The 14,231-nt window shown below is 43.1% G+C and overlaps 1 protein-coding gene across 1 annotated transcript in view; it reads left to right on the forward strand.

Moving 5' to 3' along the window:
* Positions 1-2,526: 2,526 nt before the first annotated feature.
* Positions 2,527-14,231, forward strand: part of GFUS (GDP-L-fucose synthase) — a 37,984-nt gene continuing 26,279 nt past the window's right edge. Inside the window, exon 1 of the mRNA XM_068237897.1 lies at positions 2,527-2,593. The gene's annotated coding sequence lies outside the window, so the exon portion shown is untranslated. The remainder of the gene's footprint in view (positions 2,594-14,231) is intronic.

Genomic DNA, 14,231 nt, shown 5'->3' on the forward strand with positions numbered 1-14,231 from the left:
AACCACAACACTGAAGAACTTGGCAGCCTTCCAGACACAGGCTGACAAGTCTGACAAGAGAGAGATAAGTTGATTTATTACAGAGATGGTGATAGTAAAACGTGCTGCAGTAAGCCAGAACACATTAGAATAGCTTTTGGAACTTGTAGGATGATAAAAAACAGGATGCAATTTTTGTTACGGAGTCTCTTTAAGGCTGGGAAGACACTAAGGGCCCTTTTCCACTAGCAATCGCTAGCGTTCACGCTGAACGCTAGCGATTGCTGAATCGCAATTACCGCCGATTCCCCGACGTTCGCGGCCGCGATTTTGCTATGCTATGCACTGCATAGCAAAATCGCGGCAAAAGTCGCTCCGCGGCGCGATCGCGATCAAGTAAAAAACGAATCGCGGTAGTGGAAATTACCTACCGCGATTCCTATGTTAAAAAGCAAACCGTAGCGATTGTAAAATCGCTAGTGGTTTGCGGTTTTGCGATTCAGCCAGCGCAAACGCGCTGGTGGAAAAGGGCCCTAAAGGCTCATATACACATCAGACCATAGTCTTTTGAAAATGAAAGATCACAGACCAATTTTACCCCCTTCCATGTAGTATGAGAGCCATGCCTACACAGTCTTTTCTATGGAGCTGAACTCCCCATCAGAAAAAAATCTTTGCAAGATGCTGCACACATAGATGCTGTACAGACACAAAAGATCAGTATCTGTCAAAGATCTGTTCCTGCTCACAGCCAGCCACATGGCTAATTAATATTCACTGCACTGCAGAGACTCGGTAGGACTGTAGTGTTGTCCGGATCACGAACGAATCGTTCATTTGATCCGGATCTTTTTTGTGAGTCGAATCATCCGGATCATCACAATGAAAGATTCGGTTCACAGTGGATGTCTGTCTGGAAGAAACAGGAACATGTGTTACATTTCTGGAACTTCTTCTAAGCTGCAGCAATTAAATAGATTGTTTAGGAAGACTAACAGATTCAGGAGAAGGAGAGGCAGAAAATGCACATGTAAAGGGATGCTGGGGCTGCCTCCTTTGTGCTAAGGCTTTCTCTGCAGGAGAAAATGTAACAACTCAGCCAGCAAATGTAACAACTCAGCAGCACCGCCAGTTTAGTGCTGGAATTCCCCGACCTATTATCGCAAGTGTAAACATTTATATGAATTAGCACACAAAAGTGTAAAATACCGATGCAGTGTTTTCCCTCCAAGATTTTTTTACCGCAAATGTTTTATGAATAGAGCCCAATGGGCTCTATTCATAAAACATTTGTGGCGAAAAAACTCCTGGAGGGAAAATACCGCAGCGGTATTTTAGACTTCTGGGTGGAAATTCATAAAAATCTTGCCAGCTGCGATGCAAGTGCGGAGATCTCCCGCTTCCTCTAATCTTTATGAATGGCCGTTTTGTTACTTTTTTCTAGATAAATCTAGAAAAACACTGGAGAAGGCGGAAATTTCTCGCTCTGCTGGGGGATTGTAGATTTTCATGCGGGAACAGCTTTTATGAATGCCCACTTAGCTAAATGGACGGGAAAATCCGCTGTTTTGAGCGGAAAACTCGCGGTAAGCTTTTATATTCTTAAAGACTTCCCGCATGCGGTAAAGTACATGCGGGAAGTTTGCACCAAAAATACCGTCAAGGTGGAATTCTCAAATTGTTCCGCATGTTTTTCCGCATGCGGAAAAAGTGTGGTAAAAGTGCGGGATTCATGCGGAAAAATTACCGCAAAAGTCGGTATTTTCCGCAATAAAAGATCAATTCTCAAAAATGTTCAGGCGCATCATTTCGCCGTTAATTACCGATTTTTTTTTATCACCTACAAGTAGTAGGTGATATATTCCGCATCCCATTGACTTTAATAGTGTGGAGGCTTAAAGGGAACCTAAACTGAGAAGGATATGGATTTTTCCTTTTAAAATAATACCAGTTGCCTGACTCTCCTGCTGATCCTGTGTCTCTAATACTTTTAGCCACCACCCCTCAACAAGCATGCAGATCAGGTGCTCTGACTGAAGTCAGACTGGATTAGCTGTATGCTTGTTTCAGGTGTGTGTGATTCAGGCACTATTGCAGCCAAAGAGATCAGCTGGACTGTCAGGCAACTGGTATTGTTTAACAGGAAACATCTATATCACTCTCAGTTAAGGTTCCCTTTAAGGGCTGTGCTTGCTGGACTTTAACTTTTTTTTTTAAACACTTTTTCATGCGACCTTTTTACCGCATGATTCCCGCATGAATAATGGCTGTTTCCGCATCTTTTTTCCCGCATGCGGAAAACATGCAGAAAATATTAGTGAATGTGGAAAAAATGCTGAGTTTACCGCTGGCGGGAATATAGCGGTAAAATTTTGCGGAAAATTTGGCTCTTTGAGAATAGAGCCCATTGTGAAGATACAGCCCTGAAATCATGAATTGTGCTACTGCTACTAGAATTCTCCAGCAGCAAGAGTTGTTTGATTCCTACCAGCACGGGAGGAGTTAACAGCACATGCCAGTGGGTGTATCCGACTACATTTCCCGGCATGCAACTGCTGATGTCACACCCGGAAGTGGAGCTGGAGGGGATTGAATGGTGAGATTGAGCAAAGAGGTGAGTGAACACTAATAACAAATGTGACAGTAATTGTGCTGTGCTGGAATGCAGAGTGACGCTAAGTCACTTGGGGGCTCTGCAGCGTGACGTCACAGATCTGCAGCTCAGGACAGAAGGGGGGAAAGTTACAGCACAGCTGTTCTGTGACACTACACAGCATACAATACAACTCTTATGTTATTGTATTGATACTATGCTAGCTATACTCATATGCTGTAACAGTATAACAAGTATGCTTCATAATACTGTATTACATTGCTGATCTCACAACACTGCTATCCTGGAACTCTACTGCAGCAATGTAGTTATGATTATTTATTACTTTTGATACTTTAACAAAAACCTGAATTAGAAAGTTTAAAGGCTGGTGCAGACCAAGAGCGCTTCTGAGCACTTTTAAAAATGCTAGCACCTTGAAAAGTGCTTGGCTAATGTATTTGAATGGGATGGATCACACCAGAGCGATGAGCTTTTTTCCCAAACGCGGGTCCTGCAGCATTTCTGATGATTTCTGAGGCGATTCAGCCTCCAAGTAACGTATAGGAGAGTAGAAAATTACTCTGAAATAGATCTAGATCAGAGCGATTTTCCAAGCGTTTTTGTTACAGCTCTACTGTAACAAAAATATAAAATGTGACACCAAAACGCTCTAATAATCACTAGGCATGATTACAAAAATCTCTAGGTACATGCCTAGAATCGTATGTCATTCAAAGAAGTAGTAACATGCACCCTTTGTCCCTAATCATTGTGGTTTATTTATCAGGGCTGGAACCCACAAGAGCGGTTTTTTGAGCATTTTGGCAGCGCTGCGATACGCTAGCGTTTTGCCAAAACGCTCAGCTGATGTTAATGGATGGGGCAACTTCTACAGGAGCGTTTGCGGTTCCCAGAAACGCAAACGCAGGACCTGCAGCATTTTGGGAGCGTTAGCGCTTCAATGTAAAGTATTGAAACGCTCAGCAAAACCTAAACTGAGCGGTTTTGCTAGCGTTTTGCGGTTCAGCACACTGTAACAAAATGAAAAATAATTCACAGGACCAATCAGGATAAAAACGCGAAACGCAAAACGCTACACAACCGCTGAGCAGAAAAATACACTGTTGCAAAACGCGACCGAAAACGCGCATGAATCTGCTTGCAAACCGCTCAGACAAAACGCTAGCGGTTGCGTTTTGCGTTTGTGGATTTCAGTGGGTTCCAGGCCTCACTGGTGAATGTAATCGTCAATGCAGGAGTTATATTAACAGTGAGATGGCTCATACATGTTGCAGCTGCGGGGGTGGAGGTGGGTGCCTCGGGCTCAGGTGGGTCAGGTGTGATCCTTCACAATCCTCAATGGAGCACACATCCTGAGCTATCTAATTGGAGTATAGCAGAGCTGGTGAGTATTTGCCCGCTGTACCCACAGCACCATAGGTTTATATGAGGGGAGTGCCACACTGCCTTGCTTTTTGTGATATCAGTACATGCCTAGAATCGCTCTGAAAAATCACTTCAAAAACCACTGAGTATTTGTGATTATGCTTGCGCTTTTTGGTGTGCATTGGCCCTAAGGCTGGATTTCGAAGCAATTGATAAATTGCCTGATTAATAAATCAAACTGTCATTTAATTATTAGCTTTCTGAAACTGATTACTAGAGATGAGTATGAATTCTGTCTTTAAGGTAGTTTTTGCCACTAGTCTAGTTGAGGAGACCCACGGCTGCTTCCTGCTCTCTGCAATATGGTCGTGACCACTAGTTTGTAAGGAATGGGCACTTCAGCGCTATCCACGCCACCAACCGAATAGGTCTATTAAGTATTTTTGCGAGGCAGTAGCTGAAAGTGACCAAGGATTCCTGGAGTGGAATTTGAGCTTCAGTGATTTCCCCCTGGATCCCCTATTTCTTACAAGCCAGATTGCCGTAAGCAGGAAGTGGCCATGGGATTGAGATTTCCTGCTGGGTTATATCGGTTTTCTGCTTCACAGGGATTGTAAGGCCTCTTTTCCATGAGCAGCTGAAGGTGGTGAATTCACTACCTGCAAGCTGTTCTTGTCCCCTGCCAGGTGATTGCTAGTGCTTGGCGCTGGCGGTGGACCTCTCCCCCACCCCCATGTAGTTGCATCTGATGCGACGTGAGACTTTTTTTTTTTTTTTGCAAACGTGACACGAGTGGTTTTACCAAACACTACCATTCAGTGGGGGAGGGAGAATGGCACTTTTCCGTTAGCCGAGCGCATCCACTAGGTGGCGATAAAACTCCACCAGAATTGCATCTTTCCCTACTATCCATGGCGGCCTGGAGGGGGAATAGTAATCATCGCCACCTAGTGGATGCGCCCGGGTAACGGAAAAGTATCGGGAGAACAGTGATGTCAGGCAGTGTTTGACTGAGATAAAACTGCAAGCCCAATTTCTCACAAATTCATCGGGGAGGGTTGAGATGCTGTACACACACTAGAGCAGTGATGACTAACCTTGACGCTCCAGCTGTGGTGGAACTACAAGTCCCATGAGGCATTGCAATACTCTTACAGCTCTAAGCATAACTTGGGGAGGCAGAGGCATGATGGGATTTGTAGTTTTGTCACAGCTGAAGTGCCAAGGTTAGCCATCACTACACTAGAGTCTTATCAGAGGCTGTCTTTAGAAGCCGCCTCAACCAAGTTTAGTGTATGAGGCTAGGTTCACACTCAAGCACTCAAGCGTTGCATTCTGTAAAAAAAAAAAAAAACAGGATCACAACGGAAAGATAAAATCCCATTGTGCGTTACATACACTCCGCGACACCTACTGGTTACTGCAGCTGTAAGCGAGCACATTGTTCAGTGCGGCACAGCATGCTGCGTGTCATTCTCATTATACTGCCCCGGCCTGCCAACTAATCACTGTGATCGTCCCATTACAACATTTGTAATGCGATTGTATCATCCAGCGCACCTCTACATGTCAGTGTGAACCTAGCCTAAGGGCCTGTTTCCACTACACGCAGATTGGATGCAGAAAAACTGACTCCAATGAATGTCTATGGGCCTGTTTCCACTAAATGTGATTTTTCTGATGCAAATTTTCCCATAGACATTCATTGGAGTCAGTTTTTCTGCATCCAATCTGCGCGTAGTGGAAACAGGCCCTTAATGTGGGTAATCTTAAGAGCCTGTTCAGCAGGTTAATGAATTAGAACTTTGCTGAAGGAAAAATCACTGAACACTGCAGCGATTTTGCCGCGATCGTGTGTAGCGCTTCTATAGCACTGAAATGCGATCGCCTGAAAATGGTGCAGGCTACATGTTTGCCGTTTCTGGGCGATTTGTGGCGATTCCCGCAAATCGCTCAAGTAAGAACAGGCCCATAGACTTTAATTACACTAGTGCTTTGAAAAAGCGCTAGCGTTTGAGCGTTTTGCCGAAATCGCGGCAAAATGCTCTAGTGTGAATGGGGCCTCAGAGAGGTCTTCTAAACATGCCTAGCATTTTTTGGAGCGTTTTTGTGTAGCAGATTTCATATATTGTTAGAGTAAAGCTGTTACTGAACAGCTTCTGTAACAAAAACGCCTGGAAAACAGCTCTGATCTAGCGTTTTTCAGAGCAGTTTTCCACTTTCCTATACCTTAACATTGAGGCAGAAACGCCTCAGAAATCTAAAAAATGCTGCAGCCCCGAGTTTGCGTTTGTGGAAAAAACAAACCGCTCTGGTGTGCACCATTCCATTCACTTTCATTAGCCAAGCGGTTTTCCCCCTGCCAGCGTTTTTAAAAAACGCTCCAGAACCGCTCTGGTGTGCACCAGCCCTCAGTCTGCATATGCATTGCAATCGGCTTGAAAGAATTTAGGAGTAATTTAACTTTGTGACTTATTTGTTGTTTTTTTTTGTTTTGTTTTTTGTTTCTTTGTTTAGGTGTGAGCTGGGAAATGTGGTGTTTTTTGTTTTTTTTCTTCTTATGGGCAGAACCTGAACTTTACACACTTCTATTCACATTTGGAAACAATTGATTGATTAACCCAACAGCTGATCAATCAAACTGATGAGTATCGATCATTAGTCTTCTCAATCTCATTATTAGGCCTTTTTTCCACGGACTGTTGAACTGTGTGCTCAGCAAGCAGTTACCAGGCAGCAGTGAGCAGTTGTGAGAGTTTGATAGGCATTTCACTGCCTGTCAACTGTGCGTGGAAAAGAGGCCTTAGTGAGTAGGGATGATTAAAGATATGCAAATTCTGAGTTGATGTAAATGTGTGCATTGTTTATGCAAATATATGCAGTTTGAAAATGGACCAATCAGTTTAAATCCAGGTTTAAATTAATTGGTCCATTTTCAAACTGCATATATTTGCATAAAATTTGCATAATTTTGGAAACATTTGCATCTCATTGATCACCACTATTAGGCCTCTTTTCCATGGACAATTGATAGGCAGTGAAATGCCTCTCAAACTCACACAACTGCTCACTGCTGCCAGATAACTGCTCAGAGCTGCCTGATAACTGCTTGCTGAGCACACAGTTCTACTGTCCATAGAAAAGAGGCCTTATGCTGGGAATACAAGGCTCGTTTCTGAGCCATTAGATGGCTTAATTTCCGACATGTCCGATCTCGCGCCTGATCGTTTCTGCGCTCGATTCTGCATGGAGGACAATGGGAAAAGTTAAGAAAAATGAATGGAAGATAAGATAATTGCCCACAGAATCGAATGCGGAATCGACTGGCGAAATCGACCCGTGTATTCCCTGCATTAGTGAGGCTAGCAGCTCATCGTACTGACCTGATATCATCTCTAGATTAAGGGCAGAGACGCTCTCCAGAGCTTTTCGGTCCGTTTTCAAAAATGTGCTCATATTGACGTGCATTAAAATGTGAGGCAACATTGCAGTGAGCACAATTTGTGATATTAAAAAAAAAAAAAAAAATTGCCAATTTTGCAGTGATTTTTTTTATTTTTTATTTATTTATTTATTTTAATGCAAATCAATGGGAATGTTTTTTTAAGAACAAAAACTGATCGAAAAGCGCTCTGCAGAGTCTCTCTACCCAAAAGGCAGCAACTGGTGTCAGGCAGGAAGGAAGAGAACAGTCAGAGCAATTTAAGGATCTACATTTCAGGATACTACAAATAATTTCTGAAGATAAATAGGCTGTTGGATTTCACCCTAGCAGTGCTGCTGTCTATTTTGGCAACTGATGCTACTTTAAAAATATTAGGGAATATTTAAAAAGCATTTATACACACTTGATTGCAAAACTCTAGCGATTCTCGTTAGCATTTGGCTGCAGCATTTTTTTACGTGATAATCAGGTAATTTTTTACAGGACATTTTTGAGCAATCGTTCTTGAAATACATTGCAATTGTTATCGCTCAAATTCGCAAAAAATTCTGCATGTAGCGTGTTTGCGTTTAGCGCAAATCGCGGCAGTGAGATCACTGCTATATTGTTTACATTGCACTAGTGTTTTAAACAGCGCTAGCAGGTAGCACTGAGGCCTTGTTCACATTGCGTTTGGCTCGCGTGTCCGTCCGCGGTGGGCTTTTCCAAGTTTTTAAAGCGTTTTCCAGCGACGTCTGCGCATTCGCTCCTTTGTGGGCATTTTTGTAAGTGCTTTTGCAGAGCGCTTCCATCTTTTCATCTGGAAAGAAATTCGGAACAAATGCGTGGTGTGTTTTTTTTGTTTTTTTTTGTTTTGTTTTTTTACGCTCACGCAATCGATTGCTAAAGCGATTTTGTGAGCGATTTGCATTTTTCCTATACCTTCTATTGAGGCAAATCGCCTCAAAAATGGCCCAAGCACCACTTTTCAAAGTGGATCACAAACGAACCGCTCTGATATGAACTCTCTCATAGAGAATCATTGCACAAGCACTTAAAATTTTACAATAACGCGTATAATGTGAACAAGGCCTGAACGACCGCTAATCATTCCAGTGTGGATGGGCCCGCAGAGTATACTGAAAACTTGCTGCTGGCTTACATAGTTTATATAGCAAAATTCTGCATTTTACGAGTTTGATATAAAAGAGTAAGGTTGTTCAAAGTGGGCAGTTGTGTTAAGGTGCGTACACACATGCGACTATAGTCGTTTGAAACGATCGTTCCCCGATCGTTACAAACGACTATCGTTTAAAAAAAAAGCAGCCAACGACCATTAAGTCTAATGACGGACAAGCTAGATCGTTAAAAACGAACGCTCTAGCTTGGCGGATTTTTTTCCAACGACGATCGTTTGCAAAAGTAGTACGTCGTTGGAAACGGTCGTTCGTACTAGGCTTGACATGCGCATTTCGCTATTTCTCCATGGAACTTTTATTTTTATGCGCAAGCGCAATAGTTGCTTTACAATCGAATCGTTACACACTTTTAAAAACTAACTTTACTTAGGTCGTTCTTTCGTCAATTAAAAGTTCGTTTGTCGTTCACAACGAACGATCGTTGTCGCATGTGTGTACGTAGCTTTAAAGTAAGGCCCAGTGCACACCAAAAACCTATAGCAGATCCGCAAAACGCTAGAGCTTTTTGAAGCAGATTTTCAGAGCGATTTTAGGCCTGTTTAGAGAGATTTTCTAAATATATCAAAGCGGTTTGAGCTTTTCCTATAGTTTTACATTGAGGCAGAAACGCTTCTGCAAACAGCAAAAATGCTGCAGCAGCCACGTTTGCGGTTTGCTAAAAACCTCAAACCGCTGGTGTGCACCATCCCATTGAGATACAATAGCCAAGTGTTTTTTTACAGGTGGCAGCGGTTTTGAAAACGCTACCAAAAACGCTTGGTGTGCACCAGCCCTATTTCTGCATGACAACTCACTACCCCTACAGTTCTATGGGCCTGTGTCGTAACTGATTGTGTTATTGTAACTCACTGTGTGCAGGCTTTGCATTAAAATCTATGCCCAGTGTCCATTGCAGTTTACAGTCATAATGCATGCGTTATGCAATGCACCACTGTGAACCTAGCCTAAATATGTATTCAGAAAGAACTATGCTCCACAACCCCCCCCCCCCCCCCCCTCCTCCTCCTCCTCCTCCTCCTTCTTCAGAAGCCCAAGGGTCAGAGGCAGCATGTTCCTTTTACAGCACACACACACACACACACACTCCTGCTTGGTGGCAGCTGTTCTCGGCATCATGGGGACACCAAGGAATGTCCATCACAACTCTCTGTCCTGATCAAGTCCTACAGACCTATTTATAAGAAGTGCCAATCTGACTGCCTGCAAATCAATCCTTCAGAATTGCTGTAATTATTAAAGGATGATTTGCTTGTTTACAGTAGGGACTAGTGCCTTGATCGCCTACTGCGAGAACAATAAAATAACAATAAATGTCTTCTTTCCATTGACTGGAGCCCTTAAATCAGATGGTGACTGGTTATAGTGCAGCCGCAATGCGTTGTCTATGTAGCCGCATCGCACCGTGGGTAATGGAAACGGGCCCTTAACCGACCGTGGAGGACTGCTACATTTTGCAAAAATTGTATATAACTATTCGGTACACGCCAAACTATATATTTTAGCAAGTTGCTTGGCAACGGAAGCGCAAGCGCAGAAATATCACGTTAAAGCTAAAATTCTGGTCGTGCGTTATGAGTTTATCGGAAATTCTCTTTTTCTCTAGATTTTTCTGACCAACCAATTTTTTTCTGAGTTTATGCTCTTTTATCCCGAAATTTCAGCAATCTTGAAAATACGTGTGGTACTTTGAAGATTTTGTTCAAAATTTCCGATCAATTAGAAAATTGGATCAGAATGATTGAATCAAAATTTAAATAATTGTACAGTGTGTGGCCGCCTAAAACTGCTTATAGATATGTGACTAACATTTTAAGCCTTGATTTTTAATTGTACAAGCCTAATTTCACACAAAGGGATTATTTGATTACAAATCTTTGCCTGAGGCCCGATTCAGGCCTGGAACCCACTGAAAACCGCAAACGCAAAACGCAACCGCTAGCGTTTTGTCTGAGCGGTTTGCAAGCGGATTCATGCGCGTTTTTGGTCGTGTTTTGCAACATTGTATTTTTTTCTCCAGCGGGTGCCTAGCGTTTTGCGTTTTGCGTTTTTATCCTGATTGGTCCTGTGAATTATTTTTCATTTTGTTAGTGTGCTGAACTGCAAAACGCTAGCAAAACCGCTCAGTTTAGGTTTTGCTGAGCGTTTCTGCTAGCGTTTCAATACTTTACATTGAAGCGCTAACGCTCCCAAAATGCTGCAGGTCCTGCGTTTGCGTTTCTGGGAAACGCAAACGCTCCTGTGGAAGTTGCCCCATTCATTAACATTAGCCCAGCGTTTTGGCAAACTGCTAGCGTATCGCAGTGCTGCCAAAACGCTGCCAAAAGCGCTCCTGTGGGTTCCAGCCCTCACAGTGGGACGTTGCTGAGCTACAGCATTGCAATGCTAATCCTATGGGACGTTCACGGTGCAACGTTAGCAGCATTGCATTGTAACATGTAGTGTTATGGTAATGCACTGCTTCCAGTGTTACCTGTTACCTTGTTACCTCTAAACGCACATGTTACCAGGTAGAGGAAAACATCATTTTCATTGCCTGTATGCTTTACTGTACCTACTGTATGGGGCGGTAATGCATCATTAATGTGTTAACACCTTTTTTCTGTGTTGCGTAGTAATGCTGCGCTGTGACTTTAGCATTGCATTACAACACAACGTCCCACTGTGAATGAGGCCTGAAGGTGAGTTTAAAGCGGATCTGAGATGAAAAACTATAACAAGTAACTTGTCTATATATCTTATCTAAAGTTTAGATAGTCTACACAGCAAATCTAGCTGCAAACAGCTTCAACAGTTTATGATTATTTCTTCCTGGGATACAATGACAGCAGCCAACATGACAGCAGCCAACATACAAACATGTTTGTAAACATTACACACAGGCAAGCTGATGTGCATCTCCATCCCTCAGCCAGTGAAAACCTAATTCCCCCTCCTCCCCTCTGCCTCTGAAATCTCTGGCTAGTAACACCTCCCCCTCCTCCTACCCAGACTAAGCTCCCATAAGCCCTTGCTACTGTCTGAAAATGCCAAGGCACACTGAAAAGCTGTGGGTGAGGCTTGTTTAGTTTACAGGAAATTAGAGTATTAAAACAAAGACAAAAAAGTATTTGGCATGAGGAATGCCCTATAAACAATATGAAAGGAACATAATTATGCAATGAGTAAAAGTTTATCTTAGATCCACTTTAAATTAAAATTGCAGAGCAGATGTTTAGGCTGCCCCAGAACAGTGCTGCTGTAGGCCGGTGCCTAGTGTGCCTGCTGACTGGTTCATGTGGCATAGCACTAGAATGATTGTTGTTGGCCAGATATGTTAACATCTAGTCAGGATAGGTTGCCTTGTCATTAACATTAAATTGTGATTGCTGCTTTGTTGACAGAAACTTTGTAAATCAATAGATATGAAATAGACATTACTATTGATGTATGTGGTTTTAGTTTCTTCTGCAATCAGGAAGGCAGCCTGTCCAGCATCCAGCAGGGGTTTTTCATCCTCTTTGTAGAATGAGGGTGTTTCCTGCTGTGTCACCTATGGGGTGAGCAGGGTGTGTCAGTCAGCATTGTGTGCTGGCTGTGCTGAGCTGGTTTCCACTCTGTGTTCTTACTGGTGTTGTGTTACAGGTGTGATCAGAACAGGATGCAGTCACAGTTCAGCTGCTGGGGAACTACTGCTCCCAGCAAGCCTCTATACACTGTATGTATTGCTTAAAGAGGAACTGCGGTGAAAATAGCATAATGAATAAAATTGCTTATTTTTTACAATATTCATTTATAGATTATTTAGTCAGTGTTTGCCCATTGTAAAATCTCCTCTCCTGATTTACTTGCTGAAATGTATCGATGGTGGCGACATCTTTAGTTCTGCCAGGTGATCTGTACTGAATGTTCATTACTGAGAGTTCTATGCACAGAGGGAGCTGTTGCTTGCTTGGCAGTTGGAAAAAGCTGTTATTTCCCACAATGCAAAGAGGTTCACAGACAGCAAACAGTCAGGACCATGGGCATGACATCACAGTGTGGGAGGGGTTTCACCACAATATCAGCCATACAAACTCCTCCCCCTGATGATCTATTTGAGAAAAAGTAAAGATTTCTCATGGGAAAGGGGGTATCGGCTACTGATTGGGATGAAGTTCAATCCTGGGTTAAAGTTACTTTATTTCCAAATAGTGTTTAATGGTGAAAGCTCTGGGATTTTCATTACCTGACTCGGAGTTACTGACTTGGAACAAGTGTACACATGGTATATATATCTCATCTGGAATGTGGAGACATGCTGGCCCTGTATCAGGTTCTCCCTAGATGGTGAATCCCAGAGCTTGTGCCTCTAAAAACAAACTTGGCTGTTAATGTCAACTTTTTATGGTGTGAGCAGAATCTGAGGTGTAACATGGCTGATTTTGTTGATCACTTCAACTCATGGATTAAAGTTCTTGTTTCCTGGCTATTTTTCAGATATTATAAAAGTGTGTGAGCAAACCTCACCCTCTACTATCCTGCTTATCCAGTTACTCATAAATATTCATACTACCTTTGATTACATTTACACTTTTTAAAATATATTGGCTATCATTCATAAAGCATTTCCGCATGCGGAAATGCTTAAAACAGCTGACTTTACCGACCACTCGGCAAAGTCAGCATTCATAAAGGCTCTTTCCGCATGCAAAAATGACACTACCGAGCAGAGTGATAAATCACCGCCTTGTGCTGTGATTATCGGAACTAATGTAGCAAAATGTTAATTCATAAAGATCACCGCAAGCGGTGTGAGGTCGGGAAGTACCGCTCCCTCTGATGTGGCGATATCAGTGTAAATGAATGGAGACACACAGACCTCCCAGGCAGCTGCAGCAGAGCGGAACACGGAGAAATGTATCAACTCGGCAGCTTCCGTGTCTCCTCAAGCCTACCGCCAGCTTAGCTCGGGGAATCTCCGCACTGCTTCCGCACACGGATACATCTTTATGAATGCCCACCCAGGAGTCTAAAAATACACCAGCGGTGTTTTCCCGCACTGATTCTCTTTACCGACAGCCTGTTCATGAATGATAGCCATTATGTCAGCACACTTGGGCATCTTTCACTGAGAAAGGAACTTGCTTTTGTCAAAGAATATTGACCAATGATGGACATTATTATAGCAGCCAGTCAGAGCTGCCCTGATCTTGGTTATGTGCCCCAGGCAGGTAGTTTTTGTTTTAAATATCAGTATTATGCATCGTTGAGCCAATGAAACCACCCATGCAGGGGAGTAAACAAAGGGTCCTTAAGGTGGCCATACATTAGAAGATTATGGGAAGATTCGACCAAGAGACAAATTTATCTCTAATTGAATCTGATTAGAGATAAATTTGTCTCTTGGTCGAATCTGCCCATACACTACAGGCCGATTCCCGTCCGATTTCAGCATGAAATCATCAGGGGATTGGCTGAGCCGCCGCGTCGACCCGGCCGCTGCCCCCAAAATGTATAAATGTATGTAGTGTGTGTGCATTTATACATTACCCGTCCTGTAGCAGCTTCCGCATGGTGTCCATCCATCTCGCCGGGTAACAGCCGCATGCACGCTAGCGGCGCATAGTGCCTGACATCAGACGCTATGCACCGCCGGCGTGTATGCGAAACCCGGCGAGATGGACGGAAA

The sequence above is a fragment of the Hyperolius riggenbachi genome, chromosome 5 (assembly GCF_040937935.1).
Source record: "Hyperolius riggenbachi isolate aHypRig1 chromosome 5, aHypRig1.pri, whole genome shotgun sequence".
Classification (NCBI taxonomy): Eukaryota; Metazoa; Chordata; class Amphibia; order Anura; family Hyperoliidae; genus Hyperolius; species Hyperolius riggenbachi.